General features: G+C 34.7%; 1 protein-coding gene and 1 long non-coding RNA gene across 3 annotated transcripts in view; one reads left to right on the top strand and one right to left on the bottom strand.

Annotated features, from left to right (window-relative positions):
- LUZP2 (leucine zipper protein 2) overlaps nt 1-27,993 on the bottom strand; it is a 469,487-nt gene that overhangs the window by 391,349 nt on the left and 50,145 nt on the right. The gene's annotated exons all lie outside the window — the stretch shown is intronic.
- LOC148162623 (uncharacterized) lies at nt 760-7,961 on the top strand. Its single transcript, XR_015766679.1, has 3 exons — nt 760-868; nt 2,502-2,666; nt 7,746-7,961. It is a non-coding gene; the product is annotated as an uncharacterized LOC148162623 (long non-coding RNA).

Consider the following 27,993-nt stretch of genomic DNA (forward strand, 5'->3'; position numbering starts at 1 on the left):
CAGTTTTCCCAACACCATTTGTTGAAAAGACTGTGTTTTTCCCAACATATGTTCTTTCCCCACTTTGTTTAAGATTGACCATATATTTGTGGGTTTATTTCTGGGTTTTCTGTTCTGTTCCACTGATCTGTATTTTGATGCCAATACCATAATTTTTTCGATTATATCAGCTGTGTAATATAACTTTAAGCCTGGAATTATATCATTCCTTCATTTGTGTTTTTCATGGTTGCTTGGGCCATTTGGGGTCTTTTGTGATTCCATAAAAATTTTTGGATTGTTTTCAAAAATGCTTTCGATATTTTGATAGGGATTGCATTAAATCTGTAGACTGCATGAATATGTAATGCCTTTCCATTTCTTTGTGTGTTCTCCAATTTTTTTCATTGGTGTTTTATAGTTTTCAGAGTATAGGTCTTTCAGCTCTTTGGTTCGTTTTTTTTCCTAGGTATCTTATTATTTTTAGTATAATTATAAATGGGATTTTCTTTATTACTCTTTCTGCTGCTTCATAATTACTGTATAGAAATACAACAGATTTCTGTACATTGATTTAGTATCCTGCAACTTTACTGAATTCATTTGTCAGTTCTAGCAGTTTTTTTGGTGGAGACTTTAAGGCTTTGTTTTGTTTTTTTTCCAGCTTTTATGGTTTTCTATGTATAGTATCATGTCATCTGCAAACAGTGAAAGTTTCACTTCTTCCTTACCAACTTGCATGCCTTTCATTTCTTCTTGCTGTCTAACTGCTGTGGCTAGCACTTCCAGTACTGTGTTGAATAAAAGTGGAGCGAGTGGACATCCTTATCTTGTTCCTGGCCTTAGGGGAAGAGCGCTCAGTGTTTCTCCATTGAGTATGATATTAACTGTGAGTTTCTCATCTATGGCCTTTATTATGTTTATATTTATTTATGTTGAGTAATGTTCCCTCTAAACCTACTTTATTGAGAGTTTTTATCATGAATGGATATTGTACTTTGTCAAATTTTTTCTGCATCTATTAAAATGGTCATATACTTTTTATTTTTTCTCCTACTGATGTGATGTTTCCTATTGAATGAATCATAAATATTGAACCACCTTTCCATCCCGGGAATAAATCCCACTTGACCATTGTGAATGATTTTTTTAAATGTATTGCTGGATTCAGTTTGCTAGTATTTTGTTGAGGATTTTTGTCATCTATGTTTATCAGAGATATTGGCCTGTAGTTCTCTTTTTTAGTGGTGTCTTTATCTGGTTTTGGTATCAGGGTAATGTTAGCCTCAAAGAATGAATTTGGAAGTTTTCCTTCCTCTTCCATTTTTTGGAGGGAAAAATAGGTATTAACTCTTTTTTAAATGTTTGGTAGAATTCCCCTGCGAAGCTGTCTGGTCCCAGACTTTTGTTTGTTTGAGTTTTTTGATTACTGATGAAATTTCCTTGCTAGTAAATGGTCTGTTCAAATTTTCTATTTCTTCCTGCTTCAGTTTCGGTAGGTTACATGTTTCTAGGAAGGTTTCCATTTCTTCTATGTTGTCCAACTGTTGGCACGTAATTTTTCATAATATTCTCATAATTATTTGTATTTTTCTGGTTGTTCCTTCTTCTTGCTCCTCTCTCATTTGTGATTTTTCAGTCCTTTTTTTTTTTTGAGTCTGGCTAGAAGTTTATCGATTTTGTTGACCTTTTCAAAGAACCATCTCCTGGTTCTACTGATCTGTTCTACCGGTTTTTTGGTATTTTTGTTGTTGTTACTGCTTAGTTTACCATTTATTTCTGACTTGTAACCCCCTTTTCAAATCAGTACCTAATTACTAATTCTGCAGTTTACCTAAGGCAGCACACCACACAAATTGGCAAAAAAAATGTATTAAGCAACAGTGTATGCAGGCAGTAGGGTAGATGCTAAGGATATTATTAACAACACAGACCCTGTCATCAAGGATCACACACATGTACTTGAGCACATGTTAATCACTAATATTAACATGATTTGAATTTAGTAACTTCCCTTAGGAAATCAAAAGAACTGTTGAAAGCCCACTGCTGCAACAAAACATTATTGAGGACTCTCTGCTTGATCCTGAGATATGAGGTCATTTGTCTATCCTTAACCACTTAGAGAGCAATAGATCAGATGTATAATTACAGAATGTTAAGTGTCCAGCTGTTTTATTCTCTGGTGAGTGGAAATAAATGGTTGTCAATTTCAGCAGCAGAGTTGGTGGTTAAATATAAAGAACACCTTTCTAACATCTCAAATACTGGAGGGTAACTGAAAGTCACACTAGGATTTAGACCACTACGACACAGTGGACGGAAGTGGAGTGGAGATGAGGTGAGGTTAAAGTTAAGACAACAGGGGTCAGGAGATTTATGGGTAGGAGTAGGACAGATTAAAAAAAAAAAAAAAAAGCTGGCAGGTTTCATTTGCTCTCTCCAGGTATGTCCAGAATTTGGTATCCAGATGGTAGGATTTTATTTTATTTTTTTTTAAAGATTTTATTTATTTATTTGAGAGAGAGAGAATGAGAGACAGAGAGCACGAGAGGGAAGAGGGTCCGAGAGAGAAGCAGGCTCCCTGCCGAGCAGGGAGCCCGACGCGGGACTCGATCCCGGGACTCCAGGATCATGACCTGAGCCGAAGGCAGTCGCTCAACCGACTGAGCCACCCAGGCGCCCTGGTAGGATTTTATTTTGCTCACTGACTTATCTCCAGTCCTTACAGAATTAGTTTGTGGTAGGCACCTAAGATATACATACTTGAATTAGTGAAAGAACAAAATAATACAATTAAAAATAATTTAAAAGCAGGGCACAACTTGACCTCTTCTGGTTACTCCACCTAAAATTACAACTGGCTTTATTTTCATTCTAAAAAAAGTTGGTGAGAAAGATGAAGAATGTCTACTTTTCTTTACTAGGGAAACAAAATCTAGAATGAGAGTTTGGATGTCCTGGGAGCAGGGTACCAAACAGTCCGCTCCTTGGTTATTTGTAATATCAGAAGTTGAAACAAAATATTTCATAGTAATTATGTGACAGTCTCCTGATAGGTTCCTCATACAACCCAGGCACATCCCAGTCTTCCTGCTCTTAACCAATATGCTATACTTTCTCTCCTAAAATATACCTTATATTTGGAGTCTAGACCCCTGTGTAAAAAGAAAAGAACCTGTTGGCAGAATAGAGAATAAGGGCAAAGAGTTTAAGCTAGTTCCTGACAACTGATTAAGGAATCACACTTGTTTGCTTACTTTTAACCCTGATGAATTAAAATAGTCCTAGGCTATAGTATGTCTAATGTATGTGTGCACGTGTGTGTGTGTGTGTGTGTGTGTGTGTGTGTTTTGGAATGATTATATATGGAACATTAGACAAACTCTTAGGAAGACATGGAAACAAGGCTAGAGAATAACAGAGTCGGCCTCAGAAAAACCTATAAACCATCTTGTTAATGTTCTCCTTCATGCCATTATTACCCATTGCCAAACTTAGTCAAATCTAAGAAATGGCTGCATATGGTTGGTCTTATGTCCTTCTAGACCGCTGTCCCAAATGTAAATACATTTGGAGTGTCTGGCCTACTTTCATATACTCCCTTTTATTCTCTCAGAATTGAAGAGATAATTAGCCTCATTTATTTATTTTTAACTCTTCATACAAGACAAATACAAGATTAAAAAATAGAAGTTTAAAATTTCTGACCTAGACCCCAAAAACCCTGTTGGAATCAAGTACACATTTTTCTAGACCTATGTGATGAATGATAACTACAAATGAGATAGAGAACCACAGTACTAACCACATGCACGGCCCCTGGTCAGTATTTACAAAGTTTCAAGTGAGGGTAAGAGGAACCCAATATTTATCAAGTTCCCATTATGTGCAAGGACTTGAGATACACTCTTAAGAACTCAGTTTTGTTTTACATAAAACATCAAATTGATGAAAACAGAAGAGATTTGATTAGTGCAGCCCATCTTAGAAAATCCTAAATCTAAATTTTACAATAAAATGTGAGATACACACATCTTACATACTGTGGTTTTAATAAGTTTCTATCTCCATCCATCTCCAGAATCTGTCCTTTGGCAGAAAAATATCTAGGGATTACAGTGAGCCAAAATACTCCAAAAAAAAAAAAAGGTGAGAATTGCCTGACTGAGACACTGGAAAGATTCATGGGGAAAAAAAAAAAAAAGACTTTTATTACCTACAAATGAGCTACAGTTAGATGATCTGTTAGATGACTAGTATTATTCCAGTTAGAAGAAATCAGAACTCGCTTAATTCTTTTATGAACCATTTCATTAACATTATGTGGTAGAAGAGCACAAAGCTTATATTCCCCAAAATGAAATCATTCAAAATAGAATAATGGCTGCACCTCAGGAGGAAGCATGAAGCACATACAGTATGAATTCGAGAGGGTGGGAGTGCTCAGAGGTTACCAGCGTGGGCTATGGAATCAGTCTGGACGGGGCCTGAGGAACGTTTTTTTTTTTTTTTAATTTAATTTAATTTTTGTTTTTTTTTTAAAGATTTTGTATATTTGACAGAGAGAGACATAGCGAGAGAGGGTACACAAGCAGGGAGAGTGGGAGGGGAAGAAGCAGGCTTCCCGCAGAGCGGGGAGCCCGATGCTGGGCTGGATCCCAGGACCCTGGGATCATGACCTGAGCCGAAGGCAGACGCTTAACGACTGAGCCGCCCAGGCGCCCCTTGAGTAACTGCTTTGTCAGTGACCTGCTATGGGGAAAGTAAACTCTCTGACTTTCTGTTTCCTCATAAAGATACAGTATAATAGCATCAAACACCTAATGTTGTTTGTTTTGAGGAATGTGCAGAAGTACTTAAAACTGAGCCAGGTACATAGCAAATCCTCAATACAGTTAGCAAATATTTGTATATTCCTGTTATTTATAGATTATTAGCACATCTGTTGCATTTAAATGCAATGAAGTGTTTAAAAATGCACAAACTAGGCTCATTTGTGGGTTTTGTTACTTGTCTTTAATGACAGCATTGTCACTGTTTTTTTAAAGATTTTATTTTTATTTATTTGACAGAGAGACACAGCGAGAGGGGGAACACAAGCAGGGAGAGTGGGAGAGGGAGAAGCAGGCCTCCCACGGAGCAGGGAGCCCAATGCGGGGCTTCATCCCAAGATGATGAGGGGCTCCGTCCCAGGATCCTGGGATCATGACCTGAGCCGAAGCCAGCCACTTAACGACTGAGCCACCCAGGCGCTCCCGCATTTTCATTATTAAATGAACCGTCATTTTGTCAGTGAAGAGTGTATACCCAAGAATTGAGAAATGCTTTATTTCTTTTTGAAGAAATATTATGATGCTAATCTTTATATATACAGGATTCTAGCTTGCTATAACTTTGAACTATGCCACTTAAGATGAGGTAAACTACAACAGCCTCAAAGCTTTTTAGAAATAGATTTATAATTGGGTTCTATGTAATTGTTCCAACATATGACATCTAGGCAAAAAAGACCAAAATCCTAACAAAAATGAGTAGATTTTCCACCTATATTTTGCTCATAATAAATATGGCAATAAAATGAATAAACTGCTTTTATCATGGGAAAGAATTCTGCTTATGTTGCTAAAACAAAATTTCCTGCCAAATTAGGAAAAAAAAATCTTTCCTTATTGACAATATATAGTACATTGATGAATGCATTTTGCTAATGAATACTTTTCAATTCATAAACATAGAATAAATTTTATAATTTGGTATGGAAGTCAAATTAGAGAGGCTCATTAAGTCTGAAGAACCAACACCAAGTGTTGAATAATTCATCAGCTAACACATTCGCTAAAAAAAATGCAAATTACTTTTATTACTGAGCTCATTCTCAATTTTCGTTGTTGTTGTTTTGTGAAAGGACTATATTTTTTCAATGGGAGACTCAAAAAGTTTAATTGCAAAGTGATTAATATGGAACTTTTGCTAATTAAATCAGCAGAAGGAGATTTAGGCTGACACTATGCTAGGTGCTCAAATTAAGGGACTGTCTCATTGCATTAAATAGAGTACGTTTATCACAGATAAACTCTCAGCCTCTTTATTTGATGTGACAGGTAATACAGAAAGAAAATGAATCTTTCCAGTATTGTAGGCAACAGATATACAGCTGCTTTACTTCTGCAACTTTTGAAACAATTAGAAAGGATTTAAACAAGGTTGTCCTTAAGCTGCACCAGAATGTAATAAAATATAAAGTTCCTTCTCAGCAAACTAACTGGTCTCCCAGAACTGAATAAAGAAGAAAGGATTTGCAGATGTGTGCATAAACATTTGTGGGTTGTACTCAAAAACATCATCAAACATCTGGGAACTTGGGAAATCTTAAATCTTACTAATGGAAAATAACAGCTAGGGTATCCTGTACTTCTTTTGAGAATCACTTACAAAACCGGGTATTTAAATCATCTTTAACCAATTAATTTTAATAAATCTAATTGACTGATTTATCCATCTATATTATATACGTATTTCATGCTGGCCACTAAGTTGAGTGCTATGAACTTAAGTATAACGAGCAGGTATAGTTCCTTGCAGCTATAAATTTCTGGCATAAAAGATAGTCTTTATCAGATTAAAAGACTACTGCCTAGTGCTAAAATATGCATCCAATTAGTATTTGTGATATAAATGATTTAACAAAATATATACCAATTTCTAATGTGATTTTATCTAAAAAAGTGTTTAAATTTATTAATACTGTCACATTTTCTTAATTTTTTCTAAAAGGATAAAAACAGTCATGTTGATTTTCCTGTAATGTTCCTACAAGTGATTTTTTTAATGTACTTTTTTGTATTTTGTTCAAATTATCAACTCACTTCCAAGTGATCTCCAACTGCTAAAGTACTTGAAATCCAAACAAGAACCAGGAACAAAAATCCATATGATCACACAATTATTTCATTTCTACCATCATTCAGTAGTCGAGTAAATGGGCTTGCCAATAATGTATTTGTAAAATAAAAAAAAAAAACAAATAAATAAAATCAAAGCTAAAACCAGAAACGGTGTAGGCATTTACAAGAATTTTGTCCTGGGCAAGTCTGCAGAAACAAGCTCCCGTGCTCTACAAAAGCAGCAAGAATAAAGATTGTAACACATCAAAATTGCTATGCTAGTCTTTAACACTGTTCAGCTCTTGAAGGCAATTGTATCATATCTACAGAGGGTATTTCTCCTATTCTTGAAGTTTTGAAACTTCAAAATGGTCATCTGATACATGAATTGAAATTCACTCAACAAGGGTTAATCTGCACATTTATAAAGCCTTCCAAGATTCTTCCAACTTCTACTGATTTAATGAATATGCTATACTTTTCAAATTCACATAATCAAACTTTTAATACAGCACTCTCCTAAGTTTTACAATAATGATGAAAATGAAAGACTATTCCATAAGATAGAGATTAGGAGCTCTGAGTTTGGAGTGAGACAAATCTGGCTTCAGATCCTAGCTCCCAGCTCTGCTTCTTTATAACTAGGAATGAGATTTCCAGTTACCCCAAAAATATAGCCTCACACTTTTTTTTTTCTTTAAAAGCATCCTGACATTGATGATAGCAAAGTGTGAATACAAAAGGTAGATTATGGCCCATATCACATATTTCTGATGTAAGTAGATGTTGTTGCCTGGGGTTACTGAGAAAGCTTCTTAAAATGAAGGAGTAAAATAACAGCATTTATGTTTTGACTTTTCCCCCTTTTCTTCCTTCCAGGATTGGAGAAACACAGTCTGGTAGATTTCACCATGAGGAAAAAAGAATGTGGCAAGGACGGTTGAGCTTAGAAAGACTAAGTCCAGAACCTTGCTGGCGTCCTGGGGCCACCATCCCTGGCCTGGATTGACTCTCTCCATGGTTCCCATGATAGGAGCCAAATAAAACCTCTCTTTGAGTAAAGCCACAATTTTCCAAATTTCTTTCTTGGAACTGAATGTAATTTCTAACTGACATACAAATAGCATCACCACAAGCATATTCATAAATCAAAGTACCTCTGAATTTCAATTTTCACTTATGAAAATAGTGTAATAGCAATAATTAGCTCACAGACTTGGGGGCAGTAAAGTTAAGAAAAAATAAATTTAAGAAAACACATTTAATTAAACTGCTTATAATGCCTGCCACAAAATTTGCATTTATTATTTTTACATCATACTTAAAAGCAAGTCTTTCTTTTTTCTTACTTTTTTCTGTTTCACTTTATATCTGATAGGTCAGGGGAGACATTAAGATACTTGATGACTTAACTATCACACAGCATAATTTTACATTTTGACTTTAACAATACATCTAATCATGAAATACAAAATTTATAAGACATGATATGCCCCTGGTATACCGGAAGGAATGCATAATTAAAGGCATTTTGCTGTTTTTTTTTTCCAAAACTTACTTTAATTTTACCACTTTGCAAAGTCCCTTGAGTGAAAATTCCTATTTACCTCAAAGTACAGGAAAGAACGCTGTGTCAGAGGCACATGCACTAAAGTTTGCATGAAGGCACCACTTAAAAAAGACTAAGTTCAACACAAGAATTCATACCTTATAAATAATGTCATAATATTTTGATTTTTAAAAGGCTATTAAAAGACAGAAGTGGTGTCATTTTAAGCAGCAGCTGAATTTTCAAATAAAGAATTAAGATATTCACCATAGCAGTGTTGCTAATGATTTTAAGACGCAATTTAAATAAAATCTATCAGACTGAACAAATAAATGTGAAAAGAATGGACTTAACTGTTCTTTGAAGAGATGCATCATTTAATCACTGTGTGTATTTTCCTTTAAATCTAGCCATCAATTTATTCTGATATAATATATGATTAAATTTTTAAAATTAATTGTACTCATTTTTGTTACATTTCTAAGATCTATGGAAGTTAATGACAGTGTTTATTAGAATATTCATATCTAATGTCAGACAATCTGTCTTGTATAAATAACTAAACTTACTTGTTAAGTACATTTTCCATAGTTCCGTCTTACTTCAACTGTTTTATCTATCAATCTATATTATAGGTACACTCTAATAAAAGTTAGTTGTCTATGATTCATTGGAAAACAAAATTATTATTCTTGGTTTACTTGGTTTAATTAGTTTCCATTTGCAATGTATGTACTTTTTGATTTTCACTTTGTCAGTTATTTCCAAAGAAGTCATTTTTGATATTGGCAATTTAGGCATAGTTTGCCCATACGTTTTCTCTTTAACAAATCTTTATGAAGCCTCCAATATGATGCTTACTCATTCCCTATTTCCCCTAAATATGTAACATTTGCAATATAAATATATCACATTACAGAAAAAACAGCCCTGAGTAAAAGTGGACTTGAAAAGTTAGTATTTTTATTATGTTTAACTAGAAAAATGTGATCAAATTAAATACTCTTTAGGTTAAGTAGAGGTTAATTTACTTCATTCACTGACTCACTTAGAAATAGTGAATGGAAGGGCACCTGGGTGGCTCAAGCGTCTGACTCTTGATTTCAGCTCAGCTCATGATCTCAGGATCATGAGATCGAGCCCCACGTCAGGCTCTGCATTCAGTGGGGAGTCTACTTCTCTCCCTCCCCCACTCCCTTTGCCCCTCCCCCCACTCATTCTCTCTCTCTCAAATAGATATTTTAAAAAGTAGTTAATGGATACCAAATTACATATATAGTATTGTGATAAAAATGGACATTGTGAACTTGAATGCAGGGTCCTGTTCAACTGAATTTTGAGTCTCTAGCCCTTAGCATATAGGGAAAGAGAAAGAGATGACAGAGAGAATAATAAAGGCAAATGGGAAGGAATAAGGGAATAAATAAAGAGGGAGGCAGCCCTGGAAGGAAAGAAGAAAGGCGGGAAGAATGGCAGGCGAATCTGTCCTTTGGGGATTAGAAGTCTGGTGTGTGGTTGAAGGTAAACCTGATCTTGGACATGGGCTCTTATATTAACAAACCAAACCATGTGATCTTCTTCTCTTGGTATCTCATTTTCTCCTCTGTGTGCTGGATAATCAAATGTACTTCATTAGGTACTTGGAGGATTAAATAGATTATCAAGGTGAAGTGTTTAACACAGTGTTTGGTAAAGAAAAACACTCATACATGACAATGACCAGTATATGGCCGAACACTTCGTAAGAATCATGAGTCTTGACACTCTATCCCAAATCTGTGTTACAAATGAAGAAATCAACACCAAGTCAAAGAAATGAGATGATGCCAAATTAAATAAGATTATAAATATCAAGGAATTTCAACCAAAATATACAGTTCAAATAATGAACTCCAATAGAGCAGTCAACCATGGAAGCACAGGAAATGAAGAAATGACCAAAGATATCCAGAAGGAAATATGTAGGGTCATCATGACCAACAAGAAAAGTGGAGTTAGAAAGGGCCACAGAAATACCCTGAAAGCTGACTCTACCTTCCCTACCTTCCTTACATCCACCCATCAATCCTTTCATCTTTGTTCCTATTTTTTTTAAGTTTGATCTACTCTTCAATAGAACCTAGTTCCAGTTTGGTTACCTGAATTTAAAAAGATGAAGCGATGAATGGATAAAGAAGATATATATGGAGGCGCCTGGGTGGCTCAGTTGGTTAAGCGACTGCCTTCGGCTCAGCTCATGATCCTGGAGTCCCGGGATCGAGTCCCGCATCGGGCTCCCTGCTCGGCAGGGAGTCTGCTTCTCCTTCTGACCCTCTTCCCTCTCGTGCTCTCTATCTCTCATTCTCTCTCTCTCAAATAAATAAAATCTTTAAAAAAAAAAGAAGGTATATATGTAGATATATCTATATATATATGTACATACACACACACGTGTACACACACACACACACACAATATACTCAGCTACAAAAAAAAGAATGAAATCTTGCCATTTGAGACGTGAATGGACCTAGAAGGTATTATGTAAGGGAAAGCCAACTAAAGAATATTACAGTCTTTCTCTTGAGCTTAAGTATTTATAAAAATTGTGTCTGTAGAATGACAAATACTATATGATCTCACTTATATGAGGAATCTAGAACAATTAAACTCATGGAAGCAGAGAACAGAATGGTGGTTGCCAGGTGCTGGGGGGAGAGGAGAATGGGGAGGTGATGATCAAATGGTATATAGTTTGTTATACAAGATAAATAAATTCTGGAGATCTACTACACAGCATAGTGGCCATAGCTAACAATATTGTATTAAATATGCAAAATTTACTAAGAGGGTAGATCTTATATTAAGTATTCTTACAGCTAAATACATAAAAAAATAATAATAATGAAAGAGGTGGGAAGAAACTTTGGGAGGCGATGGATAGATTTATGGCCATGATGGTGGTGGTGATGGTTTCACGGGTGCATATTTACCAATCAGTTGTATATTTTCCAGTCATCGGGTTCATATATGTTAAATATGTACAGCTTTCTATTTGTTAATCATACCTCAATAAAGAGATTTTAAAAATTGTGTCCAATATCTCCTCGAGTTCAAATGCATCCCTGTGCTTGAAAAAGGGAAAATGAAAACTTTTTTCTGTGTAAGTTTTTGAAAAGCGTAACCTATTTTGTGTCTTCAGATAACAAAAACATTTTGCAACTGAGCAATCAGACCCTTTAAAGAACCATCCAGTCTAAATTGTGAATGGTTAGGCACTGAGGATATTTTCTTCTGAGATTCTTGCTGTAGAACCGTTATTGAGCTGCCTCACAGAGTACAGACTTGACCCTTCAGTTTTGTTTTTGCCTGTATGCTCTACCATCCTTGCACACAGAGGAGCGTCACCTATGTGATGATGGACTGTGAAGAGAAAACTGGCTGTCCGTGGGTTGTGCATTGTCAGATTCAGTGCCCCTTTTCCATTTGGCATTGAGCAGTTTTATGTTTACTCAAAGAATAACAAATCCCTATTTACACATGGCAAAGGAGGACTGTAAAGAGTCTTCAGAGTAAAGTCTCTTCTGTCTTCTGGAAAAAAAATAAAGTGAATTGTTTAAATATATTTGCGTATTATAGCTTATATAATAAAAATGTTAAGGATTTACATAATAAAAAAGGTAAAGATTGGTAACGTATGAATTAGCAAATATAAGAGATTATATTTTTAAAGGAATTAAGAAAATATATGTTTTAAAGATTTTATTTATTTATTTGGCAGAGACAGAGAGAGAGCACAAGCAGGGGGAGCGGCAGGCAGAGGGAGGAGGAGAAGCAGGCTCCCCACTGAGCAGGGAGCCTGATGCGGGGCTCCATCCCAGGACCCTGGAATCATGACCTAAACCAAAGGCAGACGCTTAACCGACTGAGCCACCCAGGTGCCCTAACAAGAAAAGATTTTTATGTTTTAATAATTGAAATAATTCAGTTCATTTAGGATAGTTGAAGTTTGACAGTAAATCTAGCTGGATGCTTATTCTAAGCAAAGTAACCATAATATCCTGACATTATCACATTATTACTTTTTGTGTACCCAGCCACTAGTTAGGTTCTTACGTGTTTTACCAATGGCTATTTTATGTGCATATGTACATCAATCTCCAGAATTCAAAGTCTGAAAATTCACACACTTGTCCTCACTGGTTAACATGGAAATAAAAAACAATCTCACACAGTTTCACAGAGTAGTACAGAAAAGTTTGCAAAAATGGATACGCAGTGCACTCCTCTAAAAGGAATAATGAAATTTATACATGAGGGTTTCTAAACTGGTATCATTTTCCTAAAAATGCCTTCTTGGAAATGGTCGAGAGGAAATAGAAGCATTTCATTCTGACAGGAAAATTTGGGGCTAAGCAATAGTCTAATAGTCATACCCTATTGTTTCCCTATCTCAATAAATGGATAAAGGTTTCAAAAGCCTGATGATACAGAAGATACAAAAAAATAACATTTCCTACTTGTCAAGAAATTAGAGACTGAGCTTCAAAAATTTTAGCTGAAAAGAAAAAAAAAATACAAACCTAAGGCAATTTTACATTTTTTCTAACTTAGCAATTCATATGTCCATGTTGCTTTTTCCACATACCAAATTACCTATTAATTTATTGATTTATATCAGAGATACCCAATACCTGACTCAAGGGATTTGACTCCCTATTTTGCACCCCAACTACACATCAGAATTATTTAGAACACAACCTCTAAGGCAGCTACTAATTCTAATCTGGAGTTGGCATTTGAATTATATTTATTTGCTGTGATAAACACAAGACTGGGGCAGGAAAATATAAAGATACATTATTTTTATGATATTCACATGCCTTTCCTTAGGGTATGGTAGAAAGGATAAGAGGAATTCACCAGATTAAAAACAAACAAACAAAAAACAACAACAAAAAACAAACCTGGAAGGCTGTCTGGACAAATTGCACAAGGACACTTTGAAATTTGCTTTTAGCAAAATCTTCCATAGCCTGAGAAGCAGCACTAAATAAAGGAGGTCACTTTCTTACATACAATAAATCACAAACTCTTAGAGCTAGAATGTGTCTTAAGATACACCTCATCCTACTTTTGATCAGATGTATCCATCCTTTATACCACCAGCAGGAGCGCAATTCCAGATTCTTCCTCATTATCTCTATAGCTGGAGAAATGGGCTGAGCAGCACAACTGCTCCTTGTGATCAGCCCATCTGATCTGTAAGTAGCTTAAGTTGCTGGATTTTGTTAGTAGTAGTCTATTCCTCCCTAACTTTTATCTTCCATTCACTGATTTTATTGCTGTCTTATGGGACTCCATAGAATGACTTCTATTCCTTTTACATGTTAGCTTTTCAACATATGAACACAGGTTTTACCTTCCATACTATTCTTCATGTCTCTATAGGGGTATGATTTCAGATAAATCTTTTCCTATCTGGCCTTAAGTTTCTATCTATAAAAGGAAAGGTTTATGCGATCTGAAGAGAAACCAGAGAAAGGTTTAAAGTCATTTAGTAGTAGAACGCTTCATATGTGAAAAGAGCGGAAAGTTTGGAGCCCTAACTATTGGCTTCCGCACTGGCTGCCTTAGAAACCCCTCCCACAAATACATCTGTGGAAGAAGTCATATGCTCTATAGAAGAGAGATTAAAAAATACCTAGACATGTGGATGCAAAATATTTGTCTGGCTGTAAATTTCTGTACTATTTTAAAAAGTGAGATATCTATTTATTTTAGGTGTTGTTTAAGATAGCTTTAATTTTGCTCACTCCTTTCTGGACATGCCCCAGTTTGTCCAAGTAAAGGATAAGTCTTCAAGAAATTTCCTACTTTAATAAAAACTTCAACATTGGATTCATGAAGTGCAAACTATTTTACTAGAAGGCTCTTTTCCTACCTTCATTACAGGGTGGGAAAAAAAAGAATCTGTCATAAATGTTTAACCCTTTAGTAATACAGTTAAACACTAAAGGTTTGATAGTCTGAACCATGACTGATACAAATGTGAACTGAATTCACCCAAAAATCTATTCCTGCGTATAAAAGATGTCTTTTTAAGAAAGACACTTTCCCTCTCAAACCTCTGAAAATTCTATGAAATATCAACACATTTCTTTATAGATCTTCCCGTGTCATTGAATCACGCAAGTGTCATCAACATCTTCTATGATTCAGTAAGCAAAATATAGGCAAGAGATTGATTATTGTCCTAGTTCACTTTCTTACCTTCTGATATGCTTCAAAGATCAGAATAGTTATTTGCATCTAAAACACTCATGTTCTACTCATTAAGTACTGTCATTGTCTTAGGATAGAGATATTTCAGAGTGACAATGTGAGTTACACTGCAGTATTGTTTCCTATGTAAATGACAGGAGGAAACTACAGTGTTATAATTATCACTTTGTATAAACTTATGTCTTTTAAAGAAGCTGAGAGAGGAAAAGAAAACAATATATTACACCTTTTTTTGGTTTTTGTGTTTTTTTTTTTTAACTTTCGTATTTACTATTTCTGGTTCTCTTCATTTCTACCTGTGGATTCAATTTACCATTTGGTGTCACTCATTCACTCCAATTTGGTTTTATTCTTACCTCCCTCATCTGTGTGCTTACTGTCAAATATGCGACATTCCCATATGTCATATACCTAACAATACAATTTTACATTGTTTTATGCAATTTCTTAAGTTAGTTGGTAAGAGAGAGAAGATATATATTTCGTCTTTTACATTTACCTTTTTTTTTATTCAAGAGAGTTTTATTTGAAACAGTCAAAACTGGAAATAATTCAAATATCCATAAACAGATGAATGAATAAACAAATAGTTTATTTGGTCTTTATATTTACTCACTTTCTTTTGTTTAGTATGTGTATTAGAATGATTCTATGGTGTCAATTTCTTAAGGACTTCCTTTAGTATTTTTTAGTTAAGTTTTTTCTTTAAATTCTTTATTTAAATTCAATTTAGTTAACATATACTGTATTATTAGTTCCAGGAGTAGAATTTAGCAATTCATCACTTACATATAAGACCCAGTGCTCATCATAGCAAATGCCCTCCGTAATGCCCATCGCCCAGGTATTCCTTCCCCCACCCACCTCCCCTCCAGCAACCCTCAGTTTGTTTCCTAGAGTTCAGTGTCTCTTATGATTTGTGCCCCCTCTGTTTTCATCTTATTTTATTTTTCTTTCCCTTCCCCTATGTTCAACACATTTTCTCAGTTTGTGTTTACCTGGGATGTATTTTTGCCTTCATTTTGGAAAGAGTTTTGCTGCATATAAAACTGATTTTTTTTCAGCTTTTGAATATGTTATAACACTACATTCTAACCTCCATTGCTTCTGATAATAAATCTGCCAATTTTATGGGATTAACTTACACATGAAGAGTCATTTTTCTCTTGCTGTATTCAGGATTTTTGGCTGTCAACATTTTGACTATGATGTATTTGGGTGAGGGTCAATGTCTATTTGTCCTACTTGGAATTTGTTGAGCTTTGTGGATGTGTTGATTAATGTTTTCATCAAATTTGGAAGGTTTTTAGTTGTTATTTCTTCAGGAAAAAAAAAAATCTGCTCATTTATCTTTCTTCTCTATTTGTAGCACTCCTATTATGTATATGTTGGTATACTTACTGGTATTCCAAATTTCTTGAGGTTCTGTTTATTTTTCTCTATGTTTTTTTTTTTTTTTTAGACTGCATAATCTCTATTCAAGTTTGATTTTTTTCCCCAGGTGTTTATTTAAATTCCAGTAAGTTAACATCCAGTATAAAATAGTTACAGATATAGAATTTAGTGATTCAACACGTACATACAATACTTGGTGCTCATCACAGCAAGTGCCCTCCTTTACCCCAGCACCTATTTAACCCATCCCCCGCCCACCTCCCCTCTGGTAACCATGAGTTTGTTCTCTATAGTTAAGAGTCCGTTTCTTGGTTTGTCTATTTTTCCCATGTTCATTTTTTTTCTTAAATTTCACATATGAGTGAAATCATATGGTATTTGTCTTTCTCTGACTGACTTATTTTGCTTAGCATAATATTCTCTAGCTCTATCCACATCAGTGCAAATGGCAAGATTTCATTCTTTTGTATGGCTGACTAATAGTCCATTGTACATATATACACAACTTCCTTATCCATTCATCAGTCATGGACATTTGGGCTCTTTCCCTAACTTGGCTATTGTTGGTAAGGCTCCTATAAACATTAAGATGCATGTATTCCTTCGAGTCAGTAATTTTGTATCTTTGGGGTAAATACCTAGTAGTATAATTACTGGATTGTAGGGTAGTTCTATTTTTAACTTTTTGAGGAACCTCCATACTGCTTTCCAGAGTGGCCGCATCAGTTTGCATTCCAACCAACAGTGTAAGAGGGATATTTTTTTAAACCTACTCTTGAGACTCTCCAGTGCATTTTTCATGTAGCTTCTTGTACTCTTCAACTCCAATACCTCTACTACTCTTTTAAAAATAATTTCTATCTGGATTTTTATTCACCATCTGATTAGTCTTTGTCATCCTGCTTTTAATTCTTTCAATATGGTTCCTTCTGACTCTTTGAACACATTTATAATAACTGTTTTCAAGTCTTTGTCCTCTATGCCCAACATGTAAACCTACTCAAAGGCAGTTTCTAGTATCTGCTGTATTTTCTTATGTATGGGTCACACTTCTTATGTATTTCCATGCCTTGTGTTATTTCTATTCCTGTTGTGGAAACTGGACATTTTAGATAAATTATATAGCAATTTTTTGGTATCATATTGATTAATGCTGTATCTCCTGATAAACTGAGTTATCTTTCCTTTTCTTCACATATGACTAACTTCACTAAAGAACTATTGTTTAATAAATTTTAACCTTGAAAACTGTAATGAATCTTCTAGATTTTAATATTGTAGAAAGGCATCTAATATTAGTTTGACATTTCTCTAAGAAATACTTGAAGTACTTATTAGCTTTATTTTCCTGTTGGCACTGTTTATATTCTGTCCACCCACTTGTTTATTTTTAGAAATCAAACCTTTCCTTCCAGCTAGATTATCAGTTTTGTACTTTAAAGCTATTATTCTGATAATAGGTGAAAATTCTGGAAATGCAGCCTCAATAAAGTTATCTTTTACTACAATGTGAAAATATTTCCCATTCCATTTTTTTAGTAAACTATTCGAGAATGCAATCATAACAGATACTTTATTGTTCTTAACCATCATGTATTTTCTTAGACTAGAATTTGTTTTCTTATTTACCTTCAAGTCTCATATATGCTCACAGGATGATGAGTAGAATTTTCTTAGTTCCCTTCACTATCTGCATGCTTTATTTTGAATCTCTTTTGGATTTTAAGCATCGAGGACAGTTTTAAAATAGTTACTGTCTTCAGGTCTTTTCTTGTTTTGATAACTGCTATTCTAAGGAATCAGCATATACAGCAAGATTTCTCATCAGCCAGGCCTGCACACAAAGCTCAGAGGATGATTCTATCTAGATTTCTCCATGGTCATTTATTTGACTTGCATATCAGTGACAATCCCAGGTATACGGCAGGGGATGCCTTTAATTGTTCTTTTCTTTTCTTTTTTCCTTAACATACTCTCTACAGGTAGAACACACTGTAATAAAAGTATTTTATGAATTCAATGGTCTACCCTTATCTCCAGAATTTGGAATACTAAATTGAGTAGTCTTAGAATCTGTGCGCTGTTCTTTGAGGAATCCAATCCTTTTACGGATCATTAGCTCTAATTTATCCCACATACACATGTTTACAAAGTCATGAGAATGAACAAACTTTATCCATGATAACCGAAAGGAGAAAAATGCCTTTGATTACTCATCCTCAGAGAATATTATGAGCTGAAAAGATCAAATATCATTCAAAAAACTGAGAAACTTTCTTTTCTGATGGTTACAAATGTAAGTATTGATCTACTTGTTACCTAAAAGCAAAGCCCTGGTTGCCTCTCAGACACTGTATCAGCTGTAGCTTCTAGATAAGTGAGACTGACCAGTTATGAATAATGATCCTGTTTTGCTTGATTTCTGGCATGGGGCATGCAAATCTACTCTTTCTGAAGAATAATGCAGGAGTAGAGTAAAATATACAACATCAAAGTGTGCCTGAGAATGTCACCTTAAAAAGGATTTATTTGTATGACCTACCCAGATTATTTTTCATTCTTTTAACAGTCCAAACAGAATGTTATATTTTTACAATACTATTTTGATGTCTTTATTTTACAAGTCTAAATCCTTACTTCAGTGGTATTAAAAACAAACTTTACCTTGTTAGTGATGCACTTTGGGCTAATATCTTAAAGTCTGGTGGCTAGATGTCACATGATATTGGTTTTACTCTTTAAGGAGAAAAACTTTCAGAACCTGGATATTTGCATATTAAAACCTGCAAAGTACATTGAAAGAGTTTACAGCTAGAACACAAAGCTTTTTTTTTTTTGAATACATGTCTTTGAGAAGGAAAATAATATATTCAAACCTCAAGCCCTACACACTTTCAAATCTTAAAGCAAAACGTAAGGAAAGACAGAGACGATGGACTCTGAAAAACAAACTGAGGGTTCTACAGGGGAGAGGGTGGTAGGATGGGTTAGCCTGGTGATGGGTATTAAAGAGGACACGTTCTGCATGGAACGCTGGGTGTTATGCACAAACAATGAATCATGGAACACTACATCAAAAACTAATGATGTAATATATGGCAATTAACATAACAATAAAAAATGGGGGAAAAAAAACCCTGTAAGGAAAGACAATCAAATAAAGAGGGTAGTTCAGTGGACCAAATGTCAAGATAACTAAACTTCTTGGCTTTGACTTGAACTCCAGCAGCTAGTTTACCTTCCATAGGTTTTCATTTCCTCTTTTGAGGACAAAATGGAGTTCTTTTTATAGATGAAGATATATATCATGTAATCATTATTCTGCCTCAGGAGTAACTCTAATTACAGTGTAGTTATAAAATGCATAGTAAGTGAAATAAAATACACATAAGTAAAATAAATAGAGATGAAAATTATAGAGCTCTGGAGCTATCTGCCTTTATAATTATACTCGTTGTTGTTTTTGTTTTTGTTTTTTTAATTCTCCTATGCTCACCATTTTTTCTCTTCTCTTCTTCCATTTTCCAGTGCTAACAAAGAAAAGTTGGTTTCCCTGAAATTGAGGTTAAGGTCAAATAACTACCAGAAAAATCTATATTGCCGTATGATTGTGTTGATAATCAGAGAAACAGAAGGAACTCTGAAATAAGGGAGACATGAAGTAACTGAAATTATAGGAACTTTGACAGAGCCCTACTTAATCTTTCCAAAAACATCGTAAAATTACCCCTAACTTCAACAGAAGCACTAAAGGCATACTAACATGTAAGATCCAGGAGATCAGGTTTTGTTTCGTTTTGTATGATTTGTATCCGTTTAAGTTCACTTCTGTCTCTCCAAAATTAAAAGAGTCCCTGTGTATAGATAAATATATGCTTAATAAATTAATTTTCCATGAAATGTTTTCAATGTCCTAGAATATAAGTGTCCATTTTGTCTTATTCCACCGAAAGAAACTGGTTGGCCTTTAAAAGGAACTATATTTTATGAATTGTATTTGATATTCCTTTTACCTTCTTCACTCGCTACCCTAGCTTCCCAAAGATTCTTCCCAATTTCAGGGAGGAAGAGGAAATTGTCAGACCTATCCCTGTTCCTAGCTGCCACATACCTTGTCCACCGCAGGGGTGAAGCTCCTCAACTTGCCAATGAAGTTTCATCCCATTTCACTTTTCCAAAAACAAGTGTTGATATTATCAAAAGATGATTACGCAGCTCCAGTCAATACACTGGTTTTATGTTCAAGCTATATCTGCACTAGTCTGCATGAATGCAATACTTTTGTTTTAATTGTTTGATTCTTACCTTCTTCGTAGGCCATGCAATCACACCTTTGTTATTATTTCTTGTCTCATGACCCAGTTATCAATTGTAGTCTTTCTTTATTGGTCACTGTTAATGGATTCTTGCCATGGCTGGCTTATCGCTACCTCAAAACCTCCTTATACTTAGATTTCTAATTTCTCTTGCCAGTACTCATTTTTGAGATTATGTACACTCTTTTTTTTTTAAAGATTTTATTTATTTATTTGAGAGAGAGAGAGAATGAGAGATAGAAAGCACGAGAGGGAAGAGGGTCAGAGGGAGAAGCAGACTCCCTGCTGAGCAGGAAGCCCGATGTGGGACTCGATCCTGGGACTCCCCGATCATGACCTGAGCCGAAGGCAGTCGCTTAACCAACTGAGCCACCCCGGTGCCCTACGTACACTATTTTTAAGTGGACTCAGAGTTGAATCTGACTTGCTGTCTTGCCCCTTTTTTGTCAATGATATTTTTCTTTACACAGTCATAGTGTTTTTTAGAAATCTCACCTTGTCACTATCTATATTCCTTTCAATTTCTTTGTTCTGAGTCAATCATGACATGTAACATTTAATTATTTGGTGTCTGCTTAACCCTCCACATCAATGCATTTGTATTTGCTTTGTAAAATTATTTGTGATATTTATATATTTATATTTTATCATATGTGTATTTAAATTATATTCTTTCAAAGAAAGCCTGATTATCATAAGTTGTTATAATACATCATAGTTCTATACATTTGGATTTGATCTGTGGTCATCTATAACCTACAGAAATTCACCTGATACATTTATTCTCTGCCAGGTGTCTACAACGCCATAGTTGCATTGCTTTTCTGAAGGCTGTGGTTATGTCCACGTTCCTTTAAAACATCCAGATATGTGACTAAGTTTCTCATTTGCAGGAATGTCTTGACTTTTTTTTTGCTTGTGCTTCAGGATGTTAGTAAACATTCTTAATTTAGTACTATCTCATAAAGATGTTTTTCTAATTTGCTACCACCACAACTGCATCTCCCAGTTTTCTAATTGGGGTATCATTATTTGCATCCCAACTGTAGGACCTGAAAAAAGATGAACTTTAGGGATAACTTTAGAAGTGGTCCTTTTTCAATATACCTGTTGCACACTTGTTAGATTCTTAAGCTAGTAGTCCTTAACTAAAAATCTTTGAACAGCAAAGGTTAGTGGTTTATGCCACAAAACCACAGACTTTCTACCTGGGTTTCATCTAATCAATCATTAATAATTATTCATTAGAAAAGTATTTTTTAACCAAAATTCTGGGCATTTTCTCAGTAGTTAGATCTGGAGATTAAATTTTTTTTCAACAGAATTTATAATAGGCATTGAAAGTAAAGAAAACACTTGAAATGCAATAATTTTCTTATCATTAGGTTATAAAAATTAAATTGATTTAAAATCATATGTAAATCTTGCAGAGTAACATTTCAGAAAACCACTTTAACTCTTACTATGTATATTTGAAAATAACTAATATTTTATGGCATTAATGTTAAAGAACATTTGATAGAATTACTTCATTCTGAACACATAAGACAAATATTTTCTTCAGCTTTACACTGCACTCCACAGAATACATTTAAAACCGTATCATACATAAATTCACAGAATGATGAAGAAAAGCAGCAGCTCATAAGAATATAGGACTGTCTCTACCCACACAATTTCAGTTTTCACATTTGCAGTTTCTAAATTACAATTTTCACACTCTCTCTTGGCACCTTACATTGGATACGAGTTAAAACTCAGCTATCAGCACTTTAGCATCACATTTACAAAGAAAAGCAAACATCAAACTCTAAGTTTCCTGTGCGTTACAGAGCAAATGTGCCAGGAGGAAAAAACAGATCCCTTGCATGGCCTGCACAAAGGCTTCCTTTCTCAGAACTAGAGAGAGATTCTTTCAAGGTCTTTCTAGCCCCAAGAGATATAGAGGACACTCATAAGAATGGCAGTTTTACTCATATTTTCTCACAAAGAGCAATGCTGCCACTAAGGGGAATGGCCTGCCCAGGAAAGTATAGTAAAAATAGATATTTTTATTTTTTACTTAGACTTTATTTGGGGGGGGCAGTTTCAGGTTCAGAGCAAAATTAAGGGAAAGGTAGATAGATTTCTCATAGATCCTTACCCCCATACATGCACGTCCTCCCCAATTATCCATATCCCCCCTTAAGGGGTAACTTTTTTTTTTACAATTGATGAACTTATACTGCCACATCACAATCAGCCAAAAGCCATAGCTTACATTATGGTAACTGTTGGTGTTGCACATTCTATGGGTTTGGATAAATGTGTACTGACATGTATCGTCATCATGGTATCATACACTGCCCTAAAAAATCCTCTGCTATTTAGCCCTTATATCTTGCCACCCACAACTGATCACCACTGATCTTTACATTATCTCCATAGTTCTGACTTAACAGAATGCCATGTAGTTGGAATCATACAGCACGTAGACTTTCCAGATTGGCTTATTTCATTTAGTAGTATGCATTAAGGGTTCCTCTGTGTCTTTTTAGGAGTTAAGAGCTCATTTCTTTTCATCGCTGAATAAGATTCTGTTCTCTGGATGTACTAGTTTATTTATTTATCTATTCACCCACTGAAGGACATCTTGGTTGCTTCCAAGTTTTAGCAATTATGAATAATGCTGCTATAAACAGTCATGTGTAAGGTTTTATGTGGACATAAGTTTCAACTCCTTTGGGTAAATATTAAGGAATACAATTGCCAGACTGTATGGTAAGAGTATGTTCAGTTTTGCAAGAAGCCACCAAACTGTCACCCAAAGTGGCTGTACCATTTTGCATTCCCATTAGCAAGAAATGAGAGTTCCAATTGCACCACACCCTTCCCAGCATTGGGTGTGGTAGCCCAAACACCATTCTAACAAGTGTGTAGTGGGATTTTGTTGTTGTTTTATTTTGCATTCCTCCAATGACATATGATGTGGAACATCTTTTCATTTACTTATTTGCCATCTGTATATCTTCTTTGGTGAGGTGTCTGTTAAGATTTCTGGCCCATTTTTTCTTTAAGATTTATTTACTTATTTATTTTTAGAGGGGACAGGCAGAGAGAGGGGAAGAGAAACAATCTTCCTGCTGGGTGCAGGAGCTCAACTCTGGGATCCATCCCACAGCCCAGATCATAACTGCAACAGCAATCAAGAGTCGGGTGCTTAACCAACTGAGCCACCCAGGCACCCCCTGGCCCATTTTTTAACCTGAATGTTTTTTTTTTTTTAATCATTGATTCCGATAGTATACTTCATAATATATGAATATTATAAATGGAATATTCTCCTAAATTATGCAAATTAGGATTCACTGGGACCTTTTTCCTAATCCTAAGTAACAACAAAGCTGATTTTGAAATCCTGAAATAGTCTCATGAAAGACTGCAGTCAAAATCTCAAATAAAATGATAAACATTCTCAATTTACTATTTCATTTAAGTCACATAAAACAATTTCTATTTAGGTTTAAAGTATTAAAAAATCATTATATTAAAAAATAATTTAAAAAATAAGGATCATGATATTTATTTTGTGCCTCAATGTAGCGGTAGACCAAGTAAGAAAAGACATCTGTGGGGGGGGCTTTTTAATTTTAATCCATTAAAAACTTAATTTGCTAATATTTAGACATTTCAATAATGGAATATATTCCTTGCCTCTAGAAGTGGTCAGGCTGTGTTGGTATCCAGGATACACTGAGATACCTCAAGTCTGGCTACAACATATCCAAATACCCTTGCAACTCTAGAATGCAAGACTCTATGTGGAGCAGTTCTAACAACCATCAGCTAAGAAAATCAGTCTCTTATAACTGTGTTAGTCAAATTTGAAATAATGTAAACATTGATTTCATACATAAACCAGGGTAGTTTTAAAAATAAGACAAAATGTAATCTCAAAATTATTCTCCAAATATGCCTTAGGTTTATGTTTTTAATACATAAATATAGGTAGGTTCTATTTTAAAATATTTCTAGCACACCGTCATCTTTAGTAATTGGTTATCAGAAGAGCTAGCACATCTAGTCATTGTAATGAGACTGACATGTTCCTCTACACAATGACACAGATTCCTAAGTGTTCTCAAATCCCCAGCCATTTAAAATTTTTAAACAGTATGGGCACCTGGGTGGCTCAGTTGGTTAAGCGACTGCCTTTGGCTCAGGTCATGATCCTGGAGTCCCGGGATCGAGTCCCACATAGGGCTCCCTGCTCAGCAGGGAGTCTGCTTCTCCCTCTGACCCTCTTCCCTCTCGTGCTCTCTGTCTCTCATTCTTTCTCTCAAATAAATAAATAAAATCTTTAAAAAAAATAAAATAAAATAAAATTTTTGAACAGTATGAAGATTTTTTTTTTTTAATTATCAGAGGACACACTTTTAGAAGTCAGACATTTCAAAGAAAGGGTGGGTTTTCTCCTTCCTATATTTACCAATAGCATTTTTCTAGCCTAAAACATGGTGATCCATTCTTATTCCTCCATTCTAAACAGCACTTTGATTCTTTATTATTTTTACTGGATCTTTAGGCCGATATGCCAAAACTATCATAAACAGCAACATGAACTTTTAAATGTCTTTAGCTAAAGTTGTGAGCACTTTTTAAAAATTTTTTAAAGATTTTATTTATTTATTTGACAGAGAGAGCACAAGGAGGCAGAGTGGCAGGACCCTGGGATCATGACCTGAGCCGAAGGCAGACGCTTAACCCAGTGAGCCACCCAGGTGCCCCAAGTTGTGAGTATTTAGTCATATAACTTGTCTCATTCAAAATTTTCTACTTCAACAATATCTGAATTTGGCTACCCCAAAATACTGCAGTTTATACTGGGTATATCTGTGTCCATAGCCATTTTTTTAATGAAATGTTAAGAAGCCCTCCATTTTTTTTTTCGTGGAAGCCTCGAATAATGTTGCAACATCTTTCACCAAAGACATGGTCGTATAAACACAGTTATACCAATTTGAGAATAAAACAAAAGTGCATTTAGGTTTTCAGGAATGGCACAGTACTTTTGCAAGTTACCTGTGCTCTGCAAGTGGTTCTCCCAAATAAATACCAGTGAGCTTGTTAGGGTAGCTAGAGTAAGTCAATGTACCCCTTTTATAAATTCATTCCACATATTTTAAATAAGACATTTTCTGATTCTCCCTAAAGTATCCATTTTCTTCTATACAAATTTAATCCATCCACTGCAATCAACTCACTTGTAATTAAATGTATGTACATTCAAAAATAAATAAGTCAACTCTCTCCCCAAACTTTTCCAATAGTTGATTGTTCACTTACATAATATTTATGTAATGCCCGACTTTCCTACTTTCCTGTCACAGACAGGCCCTAAAGATTCCCTCTCTTACTCAAAACAAAAGAAAAAAACATGATATTGGGCAAGCCTAGCTGAGGATATACTTCTAGAGTTTCACTGCTAAATACAGTCATTTGCATTCATCTTTACCACAAATCTGCGCAACAGCTAAATTGTTAAGTTGCATAGCCATTCAAAGGAATGGACTATTTTTATGAATGAAAGTGACTATCTTTCATTAGTAAATTAGCAATCTAGCATACCGCCCGAAGTTATCTAGTATAATCATAGGTAACATCCATGTAAGGGCTTTGTCCCAGCATTTGTCCATATTTTGTTTCACTGACTATGAAAATTGAGGGTCTATCCCCGCTACCTCTATCTATACACATTCTTCATAATAGCCATGACTAGCATTTTTTCACACAAAGGGATATTCTTCAAATTGATATTTAACATTCAGTACTGGCATAACTATCACTTCGGTAAATGTCATACAAAAAACAAAGATTAATTCCTCTGGATTTACTTCTCCCCTTTGTTATGCCTTAAGGGGTGATCTTTTCTAAAGCAACTGGCTGTGGGCATCACCTCCAAAAAGGTCTGTGCTCATTACCTACCATTCACTTTTGCTTGTGCTTTTTGTATCATATCTAAGAAACCACTGCCTAACTTAAGATTGCGAAGATGTACCCCTATGTTCACTTTTTAGAATTTTATACTTTTAACACATATGCTCACATCTATTTAACCATTTTGAGTTATTTATTGAATATGATGTGAAGAGTCCAACTTCATTCTTACATATGTGGATATCCATTTGTCCATTATTAACTCTTACTTCTGCCAGCTTGATAATTGAAACTGGTCTCCTTATTCTGCTTATTTGCACAAGGTAGATTATAACTGTGGTATGTATATATTCATGTTTAATTTCATCTTCATCTACATATTGCCTATTTATATTTTTGGGTGTGTAACTTTTTGAGCACATAGAGGAAATGTACCAGTCCTCCTTTTTCCCTTTTTAGAGAAGTGACTACAAAACAAACTAGCTGGTTATAAGTAATTACTTGAGAAAAACCACCACACAAGTAGTTCCACACTGTATTTCTGCTAGTTGACACAGTTTGGTCTACTTAAAATTTTTAAATTAAATCAAGGTAGTAAAATATGTATTTATAATAAAAGGTAGATTATTTATTTAAGGATAAAACTCCATTTTTTGGTAGTTCTTGTCACAGGCAGTATTCAGACTCCATTGCATTAAAATACCATGATAACTGGTATCTGTAAAAAGTATTGGAAAAAATTTGTAAAAGTTTTTCCATTTTAACTTCAATGAGTGAAACTTAACTTCTAGAATATACTTGACAAAATTTAACACATTTTGCTTCAGAAGTAATGCAAAACTACTTAAAAAAGGTCTCTTTATTAGTGATACTCCATCTACCAAAGAGTAATCTTTGATTTGTATTAATGTGTATTTAAATATAGCACATGCATTTTAATACAAAAACCTTGGGTTTAGTTCATTAGACTATTTCAGGATTGTCTTAGAAATACAATCCAAGGAATGAACTTAGAATATCAGAACTAAATAATTATGGGATGAAAACTTTTTCATATGTAGGCAATGGATCTTTTAACAACCCCTGATTGAATTTTAGAATGTAGATCTGCATTTAATTACTCAACAGCAAGCATTTATTCAGTCCATCATCATGTCATTCAAATGTTTGATTATATTTAGATTGGTAGTATTGTGTAAGTCAACATATTAACTCATTTTAAAGATCTTTGTATAAATAAACTATAAATAAGCAAATTTCCTGCTCATATATATTTCTGGTAGGAAATCTCTAATGGGGGGCGGGAGGTTTAGAAATTCAATTTGTAAGACTTTCAATAATCTTCATTGTCAATCTCCATCTTCATTATTAATACTTTCTAGATGACACTGTCCATGAAATTGTTCAAAACCGTTAAAGACGGTCCTATATTAGAAGCTTTGTTTTTAATAATATAAAAATTGTCTTTTGAGAGACTATGTCCCTCTTTTTTGTAATTATGCTAAGAGATTTATAGGTGGTTTCCTTATCTTTCCTACATCTGTAGGAAGTTCAGAAACATTTAGTATTCAATTACCTTCTATATCAAGACTATTTATCTCTTTTAAAAGATTTATTCATTGTTTGAGAGACAGTGTGTACAAGTGGGGCGAGGGGCAGAGAGAGAGGGGAAGCAGACTCCCAGCTA

Source organism: Eumetopias jubatus, unplaced genomic scaffold (genome assembly GCF_037043125.1).
Source record: "Eumetopias jubatus isolate StellerSeaLion01/CBP00866 unplaced genomic scaffold, mEumJub1_p1.0 scaffold_13, whole genome shotgun sequence".
Taxonomy (NCBI): domain Eukaryota; kingdom Metazoa; phylum Chordata; class Mammalia; order Carnivora; family Otariidae; genus Eumetopias; species Eumetopias jubatus.